A 22,324-nucleotide genomic window follows, 5' to 3' on the forward strand; every position below is an offset into this window, starting at 1 on the left:
CCGTGACCACAAACCCATTAATCGTTTTAGCAAAGCAAAAATATAGTACAACACAGACCATGTAGACCCATGAAGACTTCCCACTGTTAATCAGCATGATACTTACCTCAGTCCCTAAAGTTACAGTTCACCTCCTCTGCAGTATTTAAACATAAAGCATAAGACTCAGAACTAAATGATCCTTCCATTTCAACACGGAGCTTTTGTGATGTTAGGTGCCATGAGACAGTGGGCAACCAGGAAGCCCAAACAAATCCAGGCTGTTTTAATTCATGATTAGCTTTAATTACCCTTGAGGAGAGAGTTTGCAACTTGACTCCAGAGGGAGGACAGCCTGCTATTGACATCACCAGATCAAATATAACTGAAAAGGCTGATGAACTGTATTTCAGTGGCATTTTCCCTGCTATTATTCTTAAAATCAAACTTAGAGAGGTTAATAATTAGCTGGCTGCAACAGAGCTGCATTTTAAATAACTTCTGGGGAAAAAAAAAAATGTAAAAAAAATGGCATATCCTTGATATTTTTAAAAAGCTCATAAAAAAAAGGACCTTGGAGCACAAGGTTCCAGACAGTGTGGAGTCCTAACATTCAGAAGATCAAAGTCCACAAATCTTGGCTCTTCTGAACTAAGGTGCACTGCTTTACTTATTCTCAAAGTCAGGGTAGATGAGTAAGTATGAACATTAACATTTATAAAACCGTAATACATGCTGTCTACCCTCCCTTAGGGAGGAATGAAGGCAATAGATTTTAAATTAAAAGATCTTTTAGCACAGGTCATGACACTCATGATCTTATTGAACATTAATTAAACACTGGTGTCTGACTAGAAACCTTACTCTGCTTTTCGGTGCAGCAGCATGCCAGCCCTGCCAGGTGCTTTTGATGCTGTTACATTTTTGAAGACTGCATGACTTTGGGCAACCCTACCTTCAGCTACATTCAGAAATAGAAACAAAAAAATAAACAGCATGTAACAGAATTTTTATGTGAAATTAAATTGAGCTTGGGCAAAAAAAAAATAATAATTTTAACAATACTTTCCAACTTACTTTTAACAGGACTTCTGCTCTAATTTTGAGACTAACTAATATCACTTCAATATTATTTATTTAATAAATTAAATATAATTACTCAAACACTATACTGAAAACAAAGATAAATACACAGAAGGTGAGAGTTGAAGTAAAAAATGCCTGTAAGCATTTTATGAGGTATGCTGTGCAGCCTGCATCTACTGTCCATGACCATACTGGGAGCAAGCTGGGCAGCAGCCCCATCACCTCTCCATTCCCATCACTCCCCTTGAGCCAGCAATGTGAGTGAGAAACTGGCAAAAAAAACCAACAAAAGAGAAATTTGCTTCCACCCAGACCAGTGAGCTGGTTGAGCTGAACTCATGGCTGTGAAACGGAAAGTACCAAGATGGGAGCAGCTGAAAAGAACAGATTTGTGAGCAGTGATGCTTCTCACTCTCAACCAGACTTGCCTGAACTGCTACCTCATCTTTCTTGCAGCATAGCAGACAAATTTCATGCCTGCCACACTATGTTTCTGGTTATATCTCTCAGGATGGTATCTGTCTTAGTTGATAACATCACAGTGTTAACTCATATTCGGTCTGTGATACACAGCAATCCTTTCCTGCAGTCAGAGTAGTCATTCTTGCTTACGTGCTGCACTGGTTATTGCTCAGCTCCTGTTTTCCTTCGTACACTTTGGCGTAATTCATTTGTCCCTTTCTTCAAAGGGAAGATTATCTCTTAGTTCTTAAACTCAGTTTGTTCTTTCTTCTCTTTTAAAAATAGTGTAACTCCATTGGCTTTCTTAGGGCTGTGGGACTTCCTCTTCTCTTCACAAACGGTAACAGCTCTGGTATTTCCATCCATGCAAGTATCCTTGTGTTGCATTGGTCAGAACCAGCATTTTGAAGATTCTAGTTTGTTTGGACACTCTGACCCATTCTTACAAGTTTTTTTTTAAATTGTATTTATGACTGTCAGGTTAATACAATGGATTTTCTAAAGAAAAATAATGCAAAAATGGCAATCTTAAAGTTTTATTCTTATTTCAGCCTAATTTTATCCTACACATTCACGTTACTCTTTCTTCATCCTGCTTAGTAATTTAAACTACTTTCTATTTCCTACCTATACATACAGTCCTTGTGCTTGTCTCCATAAAGAGTTTATAATGTAGTCAAATTGTTGTTATCTACCATGTGATAGTTTGCAGTTGTGCTCTTCTGAGGGTCTCTTTAGAAGAATGTTCAAACTCTTACAGTATGCTGATAAAAGAAATATCCTGATAAGGATATCTTAAAGAAAAAAATCACTAAATCCTCTTTTCAAAATTACTTTCACTACTGGTTGTTTGGTGTACTACAATGTTGTAGCATTTTACTGCATAACTTAAAAATCAAAGAAAGATGGCTATTCTGTTACTATTTCTATTAAGAAGCAACTCCCTCTCACTCCTAATAAATATCCTTTGACTATTTAAAAAATAAGTGTAATACTTCACCGATTTTAAAAGAATAAGCACTTAATGTTTATTCTCCTAAACGCTTGTTTAAAGATGGATCTAAAAAGCATATGGCCTTTTGCTACCTCCTGAAACACACAGATGTGTTTCCCTCACCTTTTCACTCTCTAAATCCCTGGTCACATACTGTGGTAAACAATTGAGCCTATCATTCTAAGAAGAAGGAAGCAATGAGCACTTCACTTATTTTTTTCACGTCTGCTCTGATTCCTGTTTTAAGATCAAGCTTAAATTCCCAATCACTGGCTTTTAAATTCCTGTTTAAACATTTTTTCTTAATTCTTTCAAGAGTACCATGGACATTTAACCTCACTTCATATTTAGCAGTTGGTAAGACTGAAGGGCAATAAGCTTTTTACAGAAAGCATATGGTTTGAAATGCAGTTTTATATCTTAACTTTTCAAAACTTAACACTGAGAGATGAAACTAAATTATTGAAAGAAAGAGTGTTTTGTTTTTGTGAAGTGGGAAGAACTGGCAAAAGGCACCAAGGAAGGAAAACACTGCTGTTGCAAAGACATGGGTTCCTCCCCCTCATGATGTTTCCAGTAGCTGTAATGCTACTCACTGCAACACAGGGAGCTGAAACCTAACCCAGATCATTGGAGAGAGAATTATTCATATAAGACTTTGAGGTCACAGTTTCAGGCATTTTATAAGATTATACTTTTAGACACAAAGAAATCTTTAAAAGATTCTATAACATACTTCGGCATTTCCCTTTTAATTACATGTATCTGCAAAACCAAGGGAGGCAAGACTGCTTTTATGAACTTAAGGGCACAACGTGTGATGTATAAAACTCCAGCAAATAGTCCAAACTTGGATCTGCTACCCTGGTGCAAATCTGTCATTATTCCTTTGAAGTCCACAGAGTCACAAGGATTAGTAGCAGTACAAGTGTAAAACTTGGCTGACTAGCTTCAGCAGGAGGAGCTCTGTGCAGAAACAACAGCTGCCTGGTCAGATGCTATAGCAAGCATTTCTCAGTGCAAAGGAATAATAAGAGAAGGTAGGTGGTATTTGTTAGCACAGTTTAATGTTTTCACTTTGATACTACATGAACAGAAACTACTCCATTTTTTTTGTTGACCAATAGTTCTTAAACTGCTGCATAGAGGAACCCAGTGAAGACATAAAACATATGCACACCAAATGGAAAGGTCAAACAATTATGACATTATAGAGATAACAGCATTTGTAGCAGCAGGACCACAGCAAGCAAGTCAAACAGAACGTTTTGCAGTCCAGAGACAGAATCACACATTACTCACTGCTCTCTCTGTTGCCACATATTCTGGATTACATGCTGCAACTCCTGCACCATTTCTGTGCAAATGTCCTGAATTGTAACATTTCCTTGCATGAACAGTTGCTACTGTACGATGCTAAATTGAGCAGGAAAAGTTTGCAAAGATAGGGATGAAAGACTGGTTCTTTAGTTAAGGTCAAGGCTTGTATGTTCCTGTGGATACACCAGTCACAGATATTCATTCCAGAATGGACTTAAAATATTCCAGGTATTTCTGCAGTAGATACAGCTTTTCAGAGTGAAACCATACTTCAATAATATTCTCACTGCTGTATGAAGCAAACAATCTGTCCAAAGTCCCTAATTCAGGAGGTGAGGTTCCTTAGGCAATTGTGATTAAGAAGCAGGCCTTGAATTTTCAAAAGTACTCTCTGGAGGTCTATCAGTCACAGATGAAGCCTACACAGTTTTAAAATGGTCATCTAGGACAGAGAGCATGACCAGTCTCTCTCTAGCTCTACTGGTGGTACCTACAGCACTGGAATCTCTGTGCCATGTTTCTTCAGAATTTTCAAAACCTTTCTCAGGAAGCATCTGCTATTAGAGTCTGAGTGAAACTTGTCCATATCTATAGTATATGCTTGTCACCACAGGAGATCAGTCAACTGAACTTTCCATTAAGTTGTTTTTACGCACTTTGATCAGGAAGATACATGACGGCCTTAGCTGCTTCCAAAGGAAAAAAATTCCTTTATTTTTAAAAAAAGTGCAGAGTGGAGAACAGAACAGGAAAGAGAAAAATAAATCTATTTGACTGTAGTAGAATGTTTACATTAAAAACAATAACACATGTAAGTTCTCTAAATTCACTCCTTAAAGATGTGACGTATTAAGTTTTGTGTCTTTCAATTTATGGTCCCTTTCACCACAAGTTTTGCAGACAGTTTTTATCTTACAGCTTTCTGCCAGCACAGATTTTCAGACTTCTACAACACCTTTCTCCCAGGACACAAACTTAAAGCATCTTCTATTAAACACTTCTGAAAGTTACACAAAAATATGAGTCACACAAAGTGAAATTTAATCCTTAGATGTCTTTTATGTCATAGAAAAAGAGAAATGTATGTCACGTATTTCAAATGCTTTAAGGAATGCACATTTGAATAGAGTGCTGTGACTGATACCTCAACTGCAAAGAAAAAGATAGATATGTCTTTAGACAACACTGGAGCGAGAATAGAAAATAGCCATAAACATTTTCTTTTTCCCAGATTTAACATCAGTGTTTGCAACAATGAGCTCCAGAAGAGCCATCATACTGCTTAACAAAAATAAATAAATGAAGGAAATAAGTCTCCAACACAAACTGATAAGTAGTTGTACCATGACATGAGATCTCGCCCACAGCACAGTATTTAATTCTTGGAATCCATAATGAAGGATTGGAAAAATGAATTGCAGAGGGCAATAAGAAGAAATCATAAGAGCTGCTGGATTCCTGTGAGGTAGAAAACTTTAACTAGTTTTGAGATTGTAAACCTGTGTGCCTACAAGAACAGAGGCTGGGACAAGATGAGCCTTGCCTGGTACTTCAATGTGCATATTTAAACAGAACAGCAGAGAAAAATCTGCAAATCATTCTAAGACCACTTGTTCTTCATATCTTGGGCTAGGTATAGATTACAGCTTGATTAATCAATCCATCAGGCAGTGCTGCAAAGTTAAAATAAGACTTAGGCAAAAACTACAGAAAATAAAAATATCTGGACATTCTGTCTGACAAGTTTTTTAAAGGTTACCTTGGCCATGCAGTGAGAAAGAAGAAAAAGAGTATAAATACTAAAAACATTTGATGCATTTTCAAAGAATAATTGAGTTGCAAGGGCAAGGGATTGACCACAAGAGCAGCAATTAAGGTGAAGAAGTAAAGAGCCCAGTTCCCCCTTCTGCATAAAACCAGCATGCATGAAGCCTAATAACCAGGCCACAGCATAAGGGACAAAGCTCATGTATCCCTTACATGAAGTGAGGACTCATCAACCCCTGTCTGATAATGCTTATTGTACTGAGCAGCAGGTACCTTTTCACTTGAAAAGGATTTACAAATTGAAAAGAGACTGAGGCAAAGCATTGTGAGAAGCAAGCTCCAGGAAGTCTAGGAAATAAAAAAAGTTAAATATGGACATCCTAGGAACAATATGTGACAGACAGAGAGGCAAGAAGAGGGAGAGGATATTTGAAAGCATTCTGAAGTAAAGAATTCTGAAAGTTTTGAAGACTAGAGACAACTGAAATAAAAGGATATAGCAGTGAAAAACAGGTCTGAACATCAGAGAAAGCTTCTTGACACCAAGATTATTCTGAGTGATATTTAATGTTCACAGCGGCATCTTTTTTGAGCTGAGCCAGACTGCAGAAATAATCTCCCAAGAGAATCTGGGAATCTCAACTGCACACACATTTGTATCAAGACAGAATAAAATTATATGTAAAAAAGAAGAAAGAAGCAATTCCTCATATTCAAGGTGAGGATTAGATGATCAGCAATGGTTACTATGATTGCAGTTGTTAAATTGTAATAAGGTATCTATAACCAGTGTCAAACTTTGCTTTTATGAAGTATAAACATGCCCTTGCTTGATTTCAAGGAGAAGTAATCTTTTAGAAATAGTTTTATCACAAGTTTTGGTGAAAGGATCAATAAAGCAAAATTTAACAGGAGAAAACAAACAAAAAAACCCCAAATATATGCTGCAAGCTACCATCAGTGATGTCCACAGTGCAACGTATCATGCCCATTCTACAGCACAAAAGCTGGTCTTTCCTGCACAAACAGGCTTGTCAAAATCTTAACACCATTACATGGAAATATAAAAAAACCCTCTATATTTCTTTGTATACATGAAGAAAAGGTTTACATTTCATAAGAGACAAGAGCACTTCTGCTTGAAATCTGCACTTTTAGTTTGACTGTGGTACTTGCATTTTTACATACAAAATGCAGAGAACGGTATAATCACTAACAGAATCAGCCTGATAGGAATTATGTGCCTATTCCTGTGGACAGTCAGAGCAGAACAACTTTTCACACCAACACTTCTGTCAAATCTGGTTGTTGACAACTGAACTGAACATCTCAATGCAGTAGCAGTTGCAAATTCTGGAAAAGAAGGTTGCTAAGATTCCCTTTCACTCTCCAAGGGGAATTTTCCACTTTATAGAAATATTATTTTGTAAAAGCAACCGGTACGGAGTCACGATACCACCACTCATGAAATTGAAAGTTCCACAGCTGTAATGAAACTGGGAACTTGTTTTCACAGGACACTTTTATTTTCATATTAATGACAAAATTTTGTCATACTTAAGAGGAACATTGCTTATCTATGCAGTAAATAGAAGATTTACAATTTTATTCCTAAAGAAAAGTTGTATTTTCTTTTAAATGTTAATTTTCCATAATACATTTCTAGCAAGTCCATGATGCACAAGCACATCCTGAACACAGCTGCTAGTTGCCACATCCCTTACACCTACCACAACAATTTGCTTGCATGCAAAGCTCTGTGAGCTGAGTTGGGGTAAAGCAGAGACAACTTTCACTTAGGGACATTAGGATTTATGCAAGTTGAAGCAAAAAAAAGACACCTATCAAATAATTTCTACTTACTTTTTCTAGAGGGACGGCACCTTTCAGCCATTATTACTAGATACATGAAAGCATTTTGATTAAAAGCTGATTGCTGAATCACGGGAAGTAGGGCTAGACAATCAATTTCAAGTCATCCAATCTGTCTACACAAAATAAAGCAAGAATTCTACCTTAAATCTAGGGTGCATCAAACTCCACAGTTTTTGAAAAATTACTTTACTGTAAGAAGTACTGAGAACAGAGGGAAAAGAGGTAAAGGTAAGTGGAAAGCTGGCAGGAGAAGAAAAAAAAGAGAAGAAAAAAAAAGAGAAGAAAATAAAAAAGACTGCACTGGCTCTATGGAATTTGGTGCATTGTCTGTGCACATATGTAGCTCAGAAAATGAGATCTTTGAAACAGATCTTAATGAACTGTACAGAGGCATTCACTAGAAAGTAGAAAAATTCCTAATATATCTCACATTTAAAAAACAGGTCAGCAAGATTATGTGATATTTGCAGAGTAAATAGCGAATAATGACAAGCATAATGATCTTGCTCATAGTCTGGAATTTTAATTACTTGAGAGAAACTATAGAGGAAAATAATTAGATAGATTATAGTTGTTAATTATGCAGGCTAATTGATGGGTTTATAATAATAACTTAGGCATTTCATACCAGTGAGAACAATATAGACATACAGTCCATTTTTCCCTGAAGAACTAGAATCCCACAGCTCAATGTTTTGCTTACATTGGAAAAGCTATGGTTACAGAAGTATAAATTCATATTTGGCTTGCAAAAAAACAACCACTCATTGGTGCTAAATCAGAGCAAAAAAGAAGTGTATGCAACTTTCAGTTTTCAGAAGAGCTTATAAGGCTGGACTTAGGGACAATAACAGCTTTGCTTGTACGGAACCTATGGAATCAGTGAGTGCAGACACACAGGCACATTTGACATTTACACACACCTGACAGTCCTTCTCAGGAGAACAAACAGGTACTTCACTACTTAGAACCACTCCATGAAAATGACCCTCTCAGTCTCAAGTGCTGCTGTTATCCTGTCTCTCATGAGACTAAAATTAGTTTTATTAAGCAATCTGGAATTACTGTCCCACACTTCCATCGACTCATACCAATTAATCTCATTAAGCAAGTTTGTCCAAGTTTATTTCAGTCTCATTTAGGGTTTCACCATTCTGTCTCTTTTCTTTTATGGCTTCAGATAGTTGAGCATATCTGACAGTAATGTCCATCCTCCAAAGGTTAAAAGCCTGATGTCTGTCCTTCAAAGCTTAAAAGCAAAAAAGTCAGAAATCTTTCCTTTTGTCAATTTACTTGCAATGCCTTTCAGCTGACAGTCAAGCATGTCCAAATGTTTTTCTTAGTTGCTTTCTCTGACATCACACCAATGAGCCAATGGCAGAACTGGCAAGAATATAGAATCACAGAACCACAGAGAATCGCAGAATCTTAGAAGATGACTTATTCTTTCCCACCTGAACTGAAAGTCTCATCAGCAAGGAATGAAAACATTTTGTAAGATCTCAGCTTAAGTTTTAAGTCCTCATACAACACATGAACAGCCAAAGACTATGTAGGTTAGAGTTTCAGTTTAATTCAGAGTTTTAAGGTGATCTAATATAATTGGGAGCTTAAAAAAATTCCTATTTTATTTTAATTCCATTTGTTTAATTATTTGGGTTTACTTATGTACTTTCAAAACCAAAAGAATGCTCAGAAAGCTTTTGAATCTGAGACAAAAGAAAACAAAAGGAAATCTAGCTTTTTGGGCTGTACAGGAGACACTAGCAGCCCTGAAAATCTTGTTTTATGAGCACTGCACCCCAAAAAAACAGGAAACATTCCCCCTCCCCCTAAAAGGCAAGGAAACAGAGTTGGATGTCTTTTGTAGTGCCAACAGGCTGAATTGTTTGAACGAAACAAACTGAAAAAAATATACTAATGTCTTAATTTAGGAGGGTCACAAACAAATGTAACTGGAGCAATGAGTAACCAAGAACCACAAATATTGCTCCAGTTCTCTCTCTCTCTGGTGGCACCTCATGCTGTTCTCAGTGAATGAAGCTGTTTGGTCTGTTTGCATTAAAAGAGGGTGTGTGTGATGCTGTCAAGGCAGATTCTGCAGAACAGCCAGCTGCAATCTCCACGCTCCATCTTTCTCATAGTGAAGAAAAGCCTTCTTTGAATACAGACAGTTCAAACAATCGGGAATCCTGGACGCAAGAAATGAGATGACTCCTTTACAAAACACAGAGCACTAACGTGTTACACTAAGTGGAGAAAATAGCACTCGAATTCAGCTAACTTATGACTCCAAAAGGTGTCTTGGCACACGCAGCACTGACAGAATAAATACACACCAAAAGGTAGAATTCCCACAGTACATCCAGCATCAACAGTTCAAAGAGATTTGTCAAATACTGGACACAAATTACTTAGAATAATATAGTTTATTTTCAGTAACTCATCTTTCAATACTTCCATTTAAAAACAGATTTCCTAATTTGCTTTGTCTTAACTACATAAAAAATACTTTAATTCTTATTCTCCTAGCTTTAACATCAGACATTTTTAATTTTTTTTTAATTTGTTCTTCTCTCATAGCTGGTTCCCAACACTAGTCTCAGCAGTGTTCAGTCTGATTTTCAGTTTTACATGTCAGCAAAATATCTAAGCCTCTGGTATCATGGGGTCAAGATCAAAAACTGATGGTAATTTCTCTCAACCTCCTTTTATTTTATTTATTTGTAAGAAAAGCATTGCCTTTTCTTTTTTTACATGCTTCTTTATTCAGATCAACACTGAAACTAGATAGAAACTTTAACCTTCAGCTTTCACTCCTTGTAAGAACAAACTTCACTTCTTTAAAGTGGGGTTTGTTCTCTGTTCCATCAACAAACTCATCAAGAAAGTCTGAGCTCTTCCCTCGAGGTGGCATATATTGTATATACAAGGAGCTCTTTGCTTCTTATGCAACTCATTCCACTAGAGGACGTAAACCATGGTTTCCCATTGATTTTTAAACCAGTACCTCGTATAATTTATAAAAACTGCCAATTGCATCAATCTTTCATTATTTTTCTGGTATGTTTTCTCCTCTAAAATGTCACATGCAATACTTCTGCCATAGGTGCAGTATCTATTGCTGGCTGTGACCCTGCACTGGCATCCATTTTGCTGCTATCAACAGTCACTTGAGCATTACAGATTTTGGCTTAGAACATCACATACTGTTTTGTTGTTATGCTTAAAGTTGCCATAGAGACAAAAGAACAGCTGAATAGCATTTTTAATGTTTGAGAAATGCTTATTCCTTAGCAATAGAATTATACTTGCCAATATGGAATCTCAGGGTGTAAAAGAAAATAAATAGTAAAAGTAAAAAGTGATTAAGTGATTAGTAACTTTTCAATCAATGCCTTACTTTAAAAAAAAAAGACAAAAAAACCCAAAAGACACATGTTTCTTCCTACCCACCTCCAATCTATTGGCAATGAACAGAGGCAGAGGAGACCACCTCCCCGCTGTGGAACAACAGATTAGCACAGCAGAATTTGTCTCCAGCCTCCAGGATATAACAGTCACTGTACCAATATACTTACCTTATTTTCTCTCCACGTGCCTCTAGGCTGCACATAACCTTAAAATGGAAAGGAATAAGGAAATTCCATGCTTCATCTCTCCCACCAACTCAGGTGAAGTGCTGTTCCATCCACAGAAACACAACATAAACTAGGAAAAAAAAAAATCAAGGATCCTCTCCTTGAATTTTTTCCTATAGCCATACAGATCAGCTTTTTCTGTAGACCAACCCTTCTTGCATAGAGTATGTGTAGAAGCTCAGACTAACAGCTGAATCCCGCTGCTCTTTGCTCATAATCCATTAACTCATATTACAGTATAACTTGTAACTGATTGGAATTGAGGGTGCTCAGCCCCAGGATATTTGGTGTCTTTCAGATTCCAGTCCTAGATATTTAATACCTTCTAGCTCATCAAAGCTCCTGCTCCTGAGCAGACAGAACACATGAGATCAAAAAGAATATCACCTAAGGACTTTTCTACCTTAAATCCTGTTGTTGGTGAGTCAGAGAATTTCTAAAGATCATTATAAATAGCAGATTATCTGGTTTGGTACAGTGGATCAGAGACAAACTGCAATAAAGCAGACTCTTGTCCTGCAAAGCCAAGCAGTAGGCAAATGAAGCAGCTGTCAGGGACAGCTGAAGGAATATTTTCCTATGCAAGAGCCTTTCCCCACACCCTCCACTTGACATTGCTGCCCGACTCCCAACACCTCAGTAATGGCAAGGGCATAAAACCTATTCCTAGGGGTTGCTGCCCGATCCTTCCTCAGCTGTAGGGACAGATTTAATCCCTCAATGTCTTGCCCCATGAGCAGGTCCTGACTCATCTGTTCCCGTGAGGTCCCAGACAATACAGTCAGGAGGAAATATTGTAGTGAGACATCAAGTGGTAGGTGATAATGCACAAGAGGAGGAGGAAGACTGGGATAAAGAGGATTCTTCCTCCTCCTCACCAGACCTCTGTGCTGAAAGACTCATGCATGCCACTTCTCAGCCACTGAATTGTCTCTGCCCTCCCTGCCTTTACCCCCCACAGCACTGACATCCCACTTGTGGCTACCTTGACCTCTACAGAAGCCTCTTGCAAACTCGCAGCTTCCAAGAACCCAGCTTCTGTGCCAAAATAGAATTTGTTGACACTTCAGAAAGAACACTTCACACCAAGGATCATGATCTTTTACTTGCATTGGACAAAATCTGCTTTTGCTAAGAAGCCTTGAATTGACTTTGGAGCTCACAGAAGCACAAATATTAAATGTTAATACAGGAAGGAACAGGAAGGCTATGACAGTGGAGGTCTGCTCCTCTAGCTTGGAAGTTTCCAGCTGAATGAGAACATTCTATTGATAAACTGAGATTTAAACACACAGATTGATCCTCATATTACAAATTCTCTGATCTATTGCAAAGATGCTTAAAGTGGAAATAAAATTCTGGAAGAATATTGCTTTTTTTCTCTTTTAAGCAAATACTTTTCTACCACCTGAGGGAGAAAAGGAGAGAACTATGAAACAAGTTTTTATTACAGTTTATCTCAGTATCTCAGACAGCACTTATCTGCAATCCTAAAGGCTAAGAGACATGATGCATATGATCAAAAAGAAGAGAAGGAGTGAAAACATAAGAGCAAGATCATCAAAGAGGTGAAGACAGTATTTTAAATCAGATCCTTGCCCACTGTCAGGAGTTTCATTATTCCAACCTCAGTTTTGCCTCAGCAGGTCCTGCTCTAGACTTGTCCAATGACAGAGAGGTTGCACAATTTAAGCAAGTCACCCAGGCAGATGCCCAGTAAGACAGGAACTTGTTCCAAAAAATGGGAGTGCTCTCCTCTTATGGCATCTTACTCAGAGGCATCAATAGCCCATAAGAAGGATGTTCAACAACAGCACACAATCACCAACTTTGGAAGAGCATCATCAGGACCAGTAGAGGGCTAGGACTTGTGCATCATCCCAGCAACACTGCAGCAGCTGCTGGTTTCTGACAAGTCTGAACCAACACACTGGTCTCCAGCTACAGACTGAAAAACGCAGTCTGGCACATCACTTCTGACAGGTTGCCATGCCCAATTCCACATGTCTCTAAAAGTGAGGGAAGAAGGGAGACGAAATCTGAAGTTTCTGATCCTTGTAACCTCACAGTCAAGCCTGAATGGAAGGGAAATAAATCCACACACCATTAAACTAGGTAAAACTCACAGGGAAAAGGAAAACTGCCGAGTGGCAGCCTCAGTTCAGCCCCACTGGCATTTTTAACAGATATGTTTGGAATTTCTTCCACCTTGGGAGAGAAAAATCTTCTCTGAAGCACAATTTAAAGCAATGTGTGAAACGGCAGGAAAGAAAAGGCTTAAATTTAAATGGTTATACAGAAAGACCATTTTATAGAGGAAAGACCTTTGGAAAAGATCGAAAAAAATTTCAGATGGAACTTAAAAAGAAACAAAGCAAGAAATTGATAACTTCAAGGTCAAGTTGTATTTGAAGATTAACATATATTCAGAAAGTATATGGAATATGAAATGTGCACTGAAAACTTAAGAGCTATCCCACAAATTCATAGATTCCTTGTGAGACAGACTGTACTAGCATATATGTGAAGTATAGCTTAATTTATTTGAAGACAGCTGAGAAAAACTCAGACATATAGCTTCCTCAAAGTATGAGTTTCTTTCACGTGACTGCTAGACTGAAAAAAACCCAAACCACAATTAGTGCTCTCACATAATTATAGACAGTTGATGTGTAGTGGTAGAGGTTTGCCTAGGATTTGAGTTCCTGTATTTCTATTTTAAATATCTTAAATAAAGATGGAAAATATCTGGATAAACGGGAGAGTGAAGGGGTTGGGCACTCAGACTACTCAAGTGCAAAGGAGGAAATGCATTTAAGATAACGAATAAACAAAAGTCAGACAAAATTTTAGAAGGGATCCAATCAAATAATGAAAATGAAGAATGAAACTGGCAAACACACCCATAGATAGACACACACAAAAAAGCAGAGACTTAACTATTATCTTGCTATATTACCTTAGTACTTCCTTGCTGCAGGATGAGGGATTTCTTGGTGTGGAGGCACAGATGCAGGAATTCTTTTCCTCGAGAAGTCTGGCAGAGTAGCTACATTGCTGCTCAGAGCAAGGGGCTCTGGCCAGAGCACAACAAAGCTGATACAACCACCATGCGATGTCTTTGCAACAGCTCAAATTAAGACATCTTGCCGCTGCTTCCAGTAAGTCTATCCTTCATCCTTTTGTTTCTTTGGTGTGAACAATCATTCCAGATGTAATTTAATAGGAGCTTGTGTATTTTCTCAAAGGTCAGGATCAGGTACTTCATTATTTATGCTCATGTTTCCTTAGGGAATTAATTTCCTTAGGGTTTTAAAAATTCTGATGAAAGGTCTCAAAATTCCCCCTGGATTTGTATTCATAATGGACAGTATTATATAATGTTTAAGTATGGAATGACTCAGAATTGGATATAAAATAATAACTTTGTAAAAACTTTGTTGTGCTTCTAATACTTCTTTCACTTCCCTTGCTCTAAGGGTCTAGGACTTCAATCCCTGATGTTTGGATTTACATTAAGTAATTCTTCTCTTTCAAGTAGAAGTCTTTCTTTTGTTTAATTTTAAAAAGCAAGTACAGTTCTGAGATCCTCAGTTTTGTTATCCTTGCATAACTACATCTCAAAGTACTTCTCAAACAGCTGCACCAGAAAGATTTCCCAAATCTTACAACTACCCCTCCAAGTATGAGTAAAATAAATCCCTAGGTTTACAGACTCAGCATGTTGAATCTATTCAGATGAAACTTTCCTATTTAGACAAAGTATTAGAAACTTTTATTGTTTGCTCTGTGGTTAGTTTTTCTGTAATCAGCTCACACTCCCAGTCCAAAAAAGCTGCTCATTTCTTTTAACTCAGAGAGCTACTTAGATCCCAGTAATGTAACTTGGAAACATTAAGACTATTACTAGCTTCTTAAGTATCATTACAATATAATAAGTCTTTACTTTTAATTTGATTCCTGGAAGAAAAAGGGTTATTTAGTTGTTTTTATTTGCTTGTTTGCTTTATTATTATTAAGCTGTAATAGGATTCCATTCCTTTCATTATCTGATAAGATTTCTCAATGGCCAAATTCAAACAGGGATGGGGTAAAATGATACTGTTCTTAACATCCCAAGAGTAGGCAGCTAAAAAAGTAAACTGATACCATTTATAGCTGCTAGAAGTAAGCACTTGGTTTAAAGACCTTTCATAAAATCTAACAAATGTTTCAAAGCACCACATATGCCCAGAGTATGTCACTAAAAGTAACTGCAAGGTTACTGCACAGAAAGGAACAGTAATAACCAACTGGCAGAATACCATGTCACCAGGAAGGAACCACTGACTAACTCAGCTGCAGGGAAAGCACTTCCGAAAAGGTATCTCTGAGGTGACTAGATATAAAGAATTAAAAAAAAATTAAAATATTCTAATGAGGTTACTAAAACCCTTAAACATAGACATAGAACACCATTCCTACCATTATTACTAGAACTGATTTAAAAGGAAATTAGTATCTGTACCCCTCAGCACATCAGAAGAGTTTGAGACATAAATACTGTAAGCAAAGAATGTTCTTAGTTTGATGCACTGGGGCATAATTAGGAATAATGGGATCTAAGAAATGAATGCTATTCCTAAGGCTTAATATTGGGAGAATCAATATCCAAAGCAACCTATCCAATAAAGCAAAAGGATAGCATCCCATGGGAAAGGCAGAAAAGCCAAATAAGCTCAGGAATTCTAAAGAAAGATCAGAACATAATAAAACATGTTGAGTGCAGCCTATTTTTAAGTGTTTCAATATCAAGTTTCACTTCTGTTTCAATTGTATTTTTAATATTAGAACATACCAAATGTATTTTCAGTGTGATAAGTACCATAATTTTACAACTTGAAGAGCAAAGAGCCAAAGAATAATCATGTAGTATATCCTTTACTACAGAGTATGCTCAGAGAAAAGCTGATTGATTTTGGTCTATAGCTGGAGCTGTACTTAATCAGAAATCACACATCACTCCCCATTAACTCCTTTGCACTCAAGATGCAGAACCAAAATGCAAATGCCCTTCTAAAATTTTACTTGTCCTTCATTTAAATTGGACAAAGACCATACTTTGTGGATTGCTGAGCCTTTTTCTATTCTTACATGTGCTCTTGTCCATTAGATTAATTCCACTAGCCTCAGAGGATTCACAGGGGTAAGAAATAAAGACTGAGCAAGCCAGCCAAAAGTTCCTTCGAGCTGAAGCTTACAGCCCATGACAGACTGACCTGCAATACATTAGGCAACTGATGGGTAGTGGAGACACTGACCAGACTTTTGTTTTACAGAATGTCAGAAATGCAATATACCACTTCAGAGGCCAACTCAGTCCACAGCACTAGGTGGCAAAAGTTCCAACAAAACCAGCATTAAAAGGTAACAATTTAAGGATAAAGAGCAACACTCACAGAGAATCTTGTAAAACCTGGTCACTCACCTTTACAGCTTGGCACATACCATAAGCTGCAAGAACACTGGGAAGGAGAGATGGACACCCTGCTCCTTTGCCTCCAAGTATTCCCTATACCTTTTACTGGCTGAACAGCTACCCTTTCAATGCCATCAAAATCCCTTAAGCACAGAAATTACTTTTTCGGTTACACCATAGGATTCCTCAATCTTTCCAAAAGCTTTAAACACTTTGAATTACTCTCTTGTCATGCCTGTATTGCCCTCAGTTTCCTGGTTTCAAGAAGATTTCCTAACACAGCTCAGCAAGAACTACTTTCCTAAGAACACTGTAGGACTGTATGCCTAAGTAATCTATGTAATGCTAATCATAGAATCATAGAATGGTTAAGGTTGGAAGGGACCTTAAAGATGATCAGGTTCCAAACTCCCTGCTATGAGCAGGGACACCTCACACTAGTTATAATTCTATTTTTACAATTACCTATTATATAAAAAGATACATTAGGTTTTGGCTCATTTATAGTAATGAAAAAAATGAAGTATTTTAAACTGAACACAACTATAGAAGTATATAACAAGTTTAGGGTTTTGGGGGACAGTAATTTGTTTTGGGGTTCTACTTTTATTCTTAGCCTTTTGTCAATCAATCAGAATAGGCTATCCTACTGGACTGACACCATCCAAGTTGTTAAGGAATATGGTGTTTTTGCATAATATGGCAAAAAGTATGACTGATGCTTTCCTGAGCAAGAACAAGAAATAAAATTAACAAGGAGCAAGATACGGCGAGATGAGCATTCTTTTGCATTGAAGAAATGTCTTGATATTTAACAGCTCATGTGTTTTATAATGACAAAGAGGAAGAGTTAAAAAAGATTTTTGATTTTTCTTTCCTCCATCCTGAAAGCTCTCTTTCTTCAGATTCTGAGAATCTGGGAAAGAAAATCCGGGAAGAACAACCTGATTCCTTAGTCATCAACTTCAGTTAGGTACAAAGCACAGCACCCCCAAGGACATACTTTTTAGTTACTGTCTAAATATCTGCTAAAAACAGAGGGGAAAATTACTTCAAAATATAATTAGCTACATATGATTTTTTTTTTTTTTTAATTTCAAATACCACACAAGTACATCATACAGCAGGATGCTAAATCAGAAAGCAATACCAAATGGAGCTCTGCAGAGACATGAAGATCAAAGTCAGCCAACAGGTGGGTTTTTGAAAATAACAGGAACTACCTTGTAAATTCTGGTGAGACGCCTCATCACTTGTGGATAACTGCACTTATCACTGTTACCTCTTTAAATAAAGGAATTTGCTTTATCAAGGAACACAGGACATTGGTTTGGATCTATGCTCACAGGGTGTATATCAAAGATCTTCAGAGCACACTGCCCTTTGAAACATGCAAGTCCGAGGTACCTTTCTCTTTGGTAAGAATGGCTAGCAAAATTACCTAATAAAACAGAGGTTTCAATCACAAAGGCTAGAAAATTAAATTTGGTTTCATAGTATAAGCTGAACTTCACTGTCTAACTTGTATTGCTAGAATAGGCAATACACTAGAAGGCTTGCATTATACCTTGTACTGTAAGACTACGTTTTTCAGTAGCTGATAATTTATCAATCTATTAGTTGAAGTTTTCCTTGCCTAGTTTATTTATTTTTTTTGTTTTAAATTTCAAGTGACTTCTGAAAACAGCTATTAGAAATAACTGGAGGGCATAAATGTATGAAAAATAAAAACTGGTACGTATTACCCAATTAGGATTAACTGATGCCACCCATTGCAAAGGATTATTAACATTTTTGTAGACTTCTCAAGTTTCTGTTGGCCATTGATATATGGAAGACTCTCCTGAGCCTGTGTGGTGGTGCAGACCCTACTGCTCACTGAACCACACCGTAACATCAACACCAGCCAGTATTGTTCTTGTTTTAAGAGCAAGTGCAGTAGGCTGAGACAACTAGACACTCTCTGATCTTGCCTAATCTAGCAGCAAGTTCAGATAATTGGATTCCTTCTAGTCTTAGCGCACATACAGTGATCTGGGGCAATAAGACACTCCCTAACCTACCTGGAGCTCTGTTGTTTGCAAACTGTACCAAAGACGTCTCCTGCTCAGATCACAAAGCCACTCTGAAAGTTGCCAAAAATGATCTAATCCAAATTGTGGCCATCATGGAAAAATACCGATGAAAGTCAACAATCTTGATACCCTCTAGAGGTCTGAAAAGGGAGGCCTTTTGGAGATCCCCAGGATTGCATTAAGCTGAGACCCTGCATCTCACAGGTCTCATGAAGGAAGCTGGTTCACCTGACTGGGAAGAGTAGGTGGCTGTCTACTTCTCTTAGATACAGGGGGAAAAGTAAAATTATATTAGGTTGCTATAATTTGATTCTGTGGGTTAATCAGGGGTATATTGCAATTTCTTTTGTGCAATTAGGTCTCAAAATTTAAAATCTTAACATAGGTCAATCTCTCTGTCTGTGTGTGTGTGTACATGGAATTCAGTTTAGAACCTCTGTATTGATTATTAAAAAAAGTTGATTATTAAGCTGCTAGAAAAATCATATAATCAAATTTTTGATTCATTATAATAGTGTCAATCAACCTTAATTTACTGCTATTTCAAATCCCACCAGACCCATAGTTGTGTTAAAAATCCCTACACTTAATATTCCGTAGTTGTTAACTGTTGACCAAATCTGGGACTAGGAGTGGATCCAGCCACACCTAGACTCCTCTCTGAGGAGTTTAGAAAGCAAGGGGGTACACTCTCAACCTTGTGACTCAACAGGAGGGCCTTCCTCATTCTTTTCCCCGATTCCTGTGCAAATCACTCCAACCCATTCCTCATTGTCTCCCCTATCCCTGTACAAATAATTTCCCCTGATTCCCACGCAAGTCACTCCAACTCCTACATGTCCCTCCCACATGGAAACAGTGAACTGTGCCACTGATTTCTGTGAAGTCTTACTTTCATAAATCAATATTAAAAATCACCCTTTCCTGATGTCTTTGTCTGTACTTATTTAAGCAGCCTTTAAAACCTTTCACTCCCATTCATGACAGCCTGTTCACCTAATCTTTGATTTATTGATACACCTTCTGAAGTGTTAAAAATCATCAGTTCTTACCCTCATCTTTGCAACAACCTACCAAAAACTGACCAGTCTCAGAAAGTACCATGCTATTTTTAAAGCTCACATCATGCCCACAACCTTCACACTTGGTCCTCTACAATCACTGGAGCACTGAAAAAGATGAGCAGGTTGAGAGAACAAAGCTTCCACTCTTAAGATGGAAATTTAGCACTGTGTCTCAATGCTCCAGCTACCTCCTCTCCTTCCAACAGACAGGTCTCCTGCATGGGTATGAGGACAGGCAGGGTCTTTCAGCCATTCCTTGCACATAGTACATACGATTAGCAATCATTCCTATCCACAGACGATGGGGAACAACAACAGTCCTTGCAGGAAGGATACTGGAAACAAGAGGAACAGAGACAGGTTTAGCTTCCTCTTACAAGTTCTTGGATTCAGCAACTTTTTGCTGAATTGCCAACTTTTATTGTAAAATTAAGTTATTAGCCCTGTAGATCAGACAACAGCAACAAAGTACACTGTCCCCTGTCTCTTCTTTTTCCTTTCTGGTTTCACTAAGGTCAGTTCTTTCTTCCTTCCCTTTGCCTATGTGCCCACAGTGAGACAGAACTTATCCCTAAAGGTGCCCAGGACAAACAGAAACAAATATCACAGCGAAGAATTACAGGAAGATATAAGTAAATCAAACATAAAGAACTCCTCATCTATGTCAAAGCAAGCTACATCAGGATCAGATTTTTTCTTGACTAATGTTCTTCAGATTTTCAAGAAAATGCTAATGAAAGACCTGATCAAAATCTCAGAAATTATAGCAGGATAAAACTGTTCCAAATATAACATACTTCTAAACAATCCTTTTCCTTTTTTTTTTTTTTTTTTTTTTCAATTGCACAACTCTAAAGCTCAGCCAACAAGGTCTTGCAGAATTCAAGCCAAACCCATCAGCAATCATACACATCTAGCTAAAATAAAGTTGTTGTTCAGATAGAACTTACTTTATTTTACCAGTTAAACCAAGTTTTGTAGAAGAGAGTCCTGCTGTCTCTGTATCCATTACCCTATTGATTGTTGTGTAAATACCAGGCTTCCTGCTTGTGGAGAAACTACTACAAAGTTCCTTTCAGTTCTGTTTGCACATTTCAAACTTGTGCGTGGTTTAGAACAAGGAAGTTTATGTCATGCTCCCAAGAAAGTGCAGTGCCTCATGGCTCATTTTAATTCAGGTATGAATACATGACACAGATGAATTCACAAAACACTCCTTTCATCTGAAATTGAAGTAGTAACCATCATGGCCCTGAAGGTTTAAGCAGCTTGAAGTGATGAAATTATTATATTTTCCTGTTTCTTTAAAGCCATACTGGATAGAAACAGCTTAGGATGAATCTTTCCTGAATTTATTCAAATACAAATACACCACCAACTATAAGGGTATCTGAATAAGTAATTCCAGAAGATCTCAATGTTCCCTACAGCTACGGAATATAATAATTTTAAACTTTGCTCAAAGCGTTTTAGTATTACAGCACATAAAAACATTTTTTTCCCAAAGGCCAAATTTTCAAGTGCTGAGCAAGCCCAGATATATGTTCACAACACAAAGAAATCTATAAGTGCATCTGGGATATTCACTTATCTAAACACAAATCTATGCAATTTCATTTGTGCACTGCCTGTTACCAGTGCCCATCACTGAAACTCTTGCTTACCTATAAATCTAATTTCATCTTTCCTACAGAGAAAGCTTTTAAAATTACTATTATTAGGAAATACCATTGAGAAAGCAAAGAAAGTACTTCTGTAATTCTAGGTTACCCTTCTTTACTCCAGACAGCTCCCAGAAGATCAGTCCTGCTCAAACACCCCCTTTCCAGGACCCTTTCTGACCCTCGTTGCTGCCTCTTGTCTCAGAGGTCTGTGCCTGCTTCCCTGAAGGCAGGGTCAGCAGTAGATACTGCCACCAGCAAGGATTAGATATTTTTCTACATCTGGCAGCATTTGTGTTGCCTAGCTTTTGCCAAAATTCTTTATCATCTTCAGTGCTCAAGCTTCCAAGTTTTATTGGATTTCCCCTCTCAACAGAATGTGTCTCTCAGCTTAACAGAGCTGCATGTTCTACATAAAACAATTTTGACAAGGTTTTTATTGGTTCATTGCTCTGGAGCTGTTTTGGCTGGGGTTTTTTGTGTGGTTTTGTTTTTGTTTTGGGCAGGGGGGTTGGTTTGTTGGGGGTTTTTTTGTGGGGTTTTTTGTTTTTACAGTTTCTGGATAGACAGAATTTTTTCTGCTGCTTTCATCACATTGCAACTGTCCCCAAAGGCTTGACACCAATTCTGGGACTCTCATTTCCCTCAGTTTGCAAGCCATTTTGCCAGGACAGCATCAGCTTGGGCTTGCTAGATGATGCCTGGCTAGCATAGCCTACCCACCACCTATGCCTTGTCTTCCAGGAGTTGGGAACAGCCCAAGATTTTTGGGCTGTCTTCACTGCCCGGTAGCTGCTTGCTGTGGACATCACCCAGCAGCCTGGTCCCTTCTGTGGGCTGTCAGATGAGCCAGACTGGAAAATGAAACATAAATGTGAACCCAGTCTACCAAGATGAACACTACCATGATAATATTAGCACAGGGAAATGATGACTGGTGAT

The 22,324-nt window shown here is 37.7% G+C and overlaps 1 protein-coding gene across 9 annotated transcripts in view; it reads right to left on the reverse strand.

The window, feature by feature from the left end:
• Positions 1-22,324, reverse strand: part of ZNF385B (zinc finger protein 385B) — a 163,728-nt gene that overhangs the window by 66,831 nt on the left and 74,573 nt on the right. Inside the window, exon 1 of one of the 9 annotated variants that reach the window (XM_051623133.1) lies at positions 11,065-11,086. The exons of 7 other annotated variants lie outside the window; for them this stretch is intronic. The gene's annotated coding sequence lies outside the window, so the exon portion shown is untranslated. Of the gene's footprint in view, positions 1-106; positions 183-11,064; positions 11,087-22,324 lie in introns of those variants that run through there. One more of the 9 variants, XM_051623131.1, reaches the window with a different exon arrangement.

Source organism: Apus apus, chromosome 6 (assembly GCF_020740795.1).
Source record: "Apus apus isolate bApuApu2 chromosome 6, bApuApu2.pri.cur, whole genome shotgun sequence".
Lineage (NCBI taxonomy): Eukaryota > Metazoa > Chordata > Aves > Apodiformes > Apodidae > Apus > Apus apus.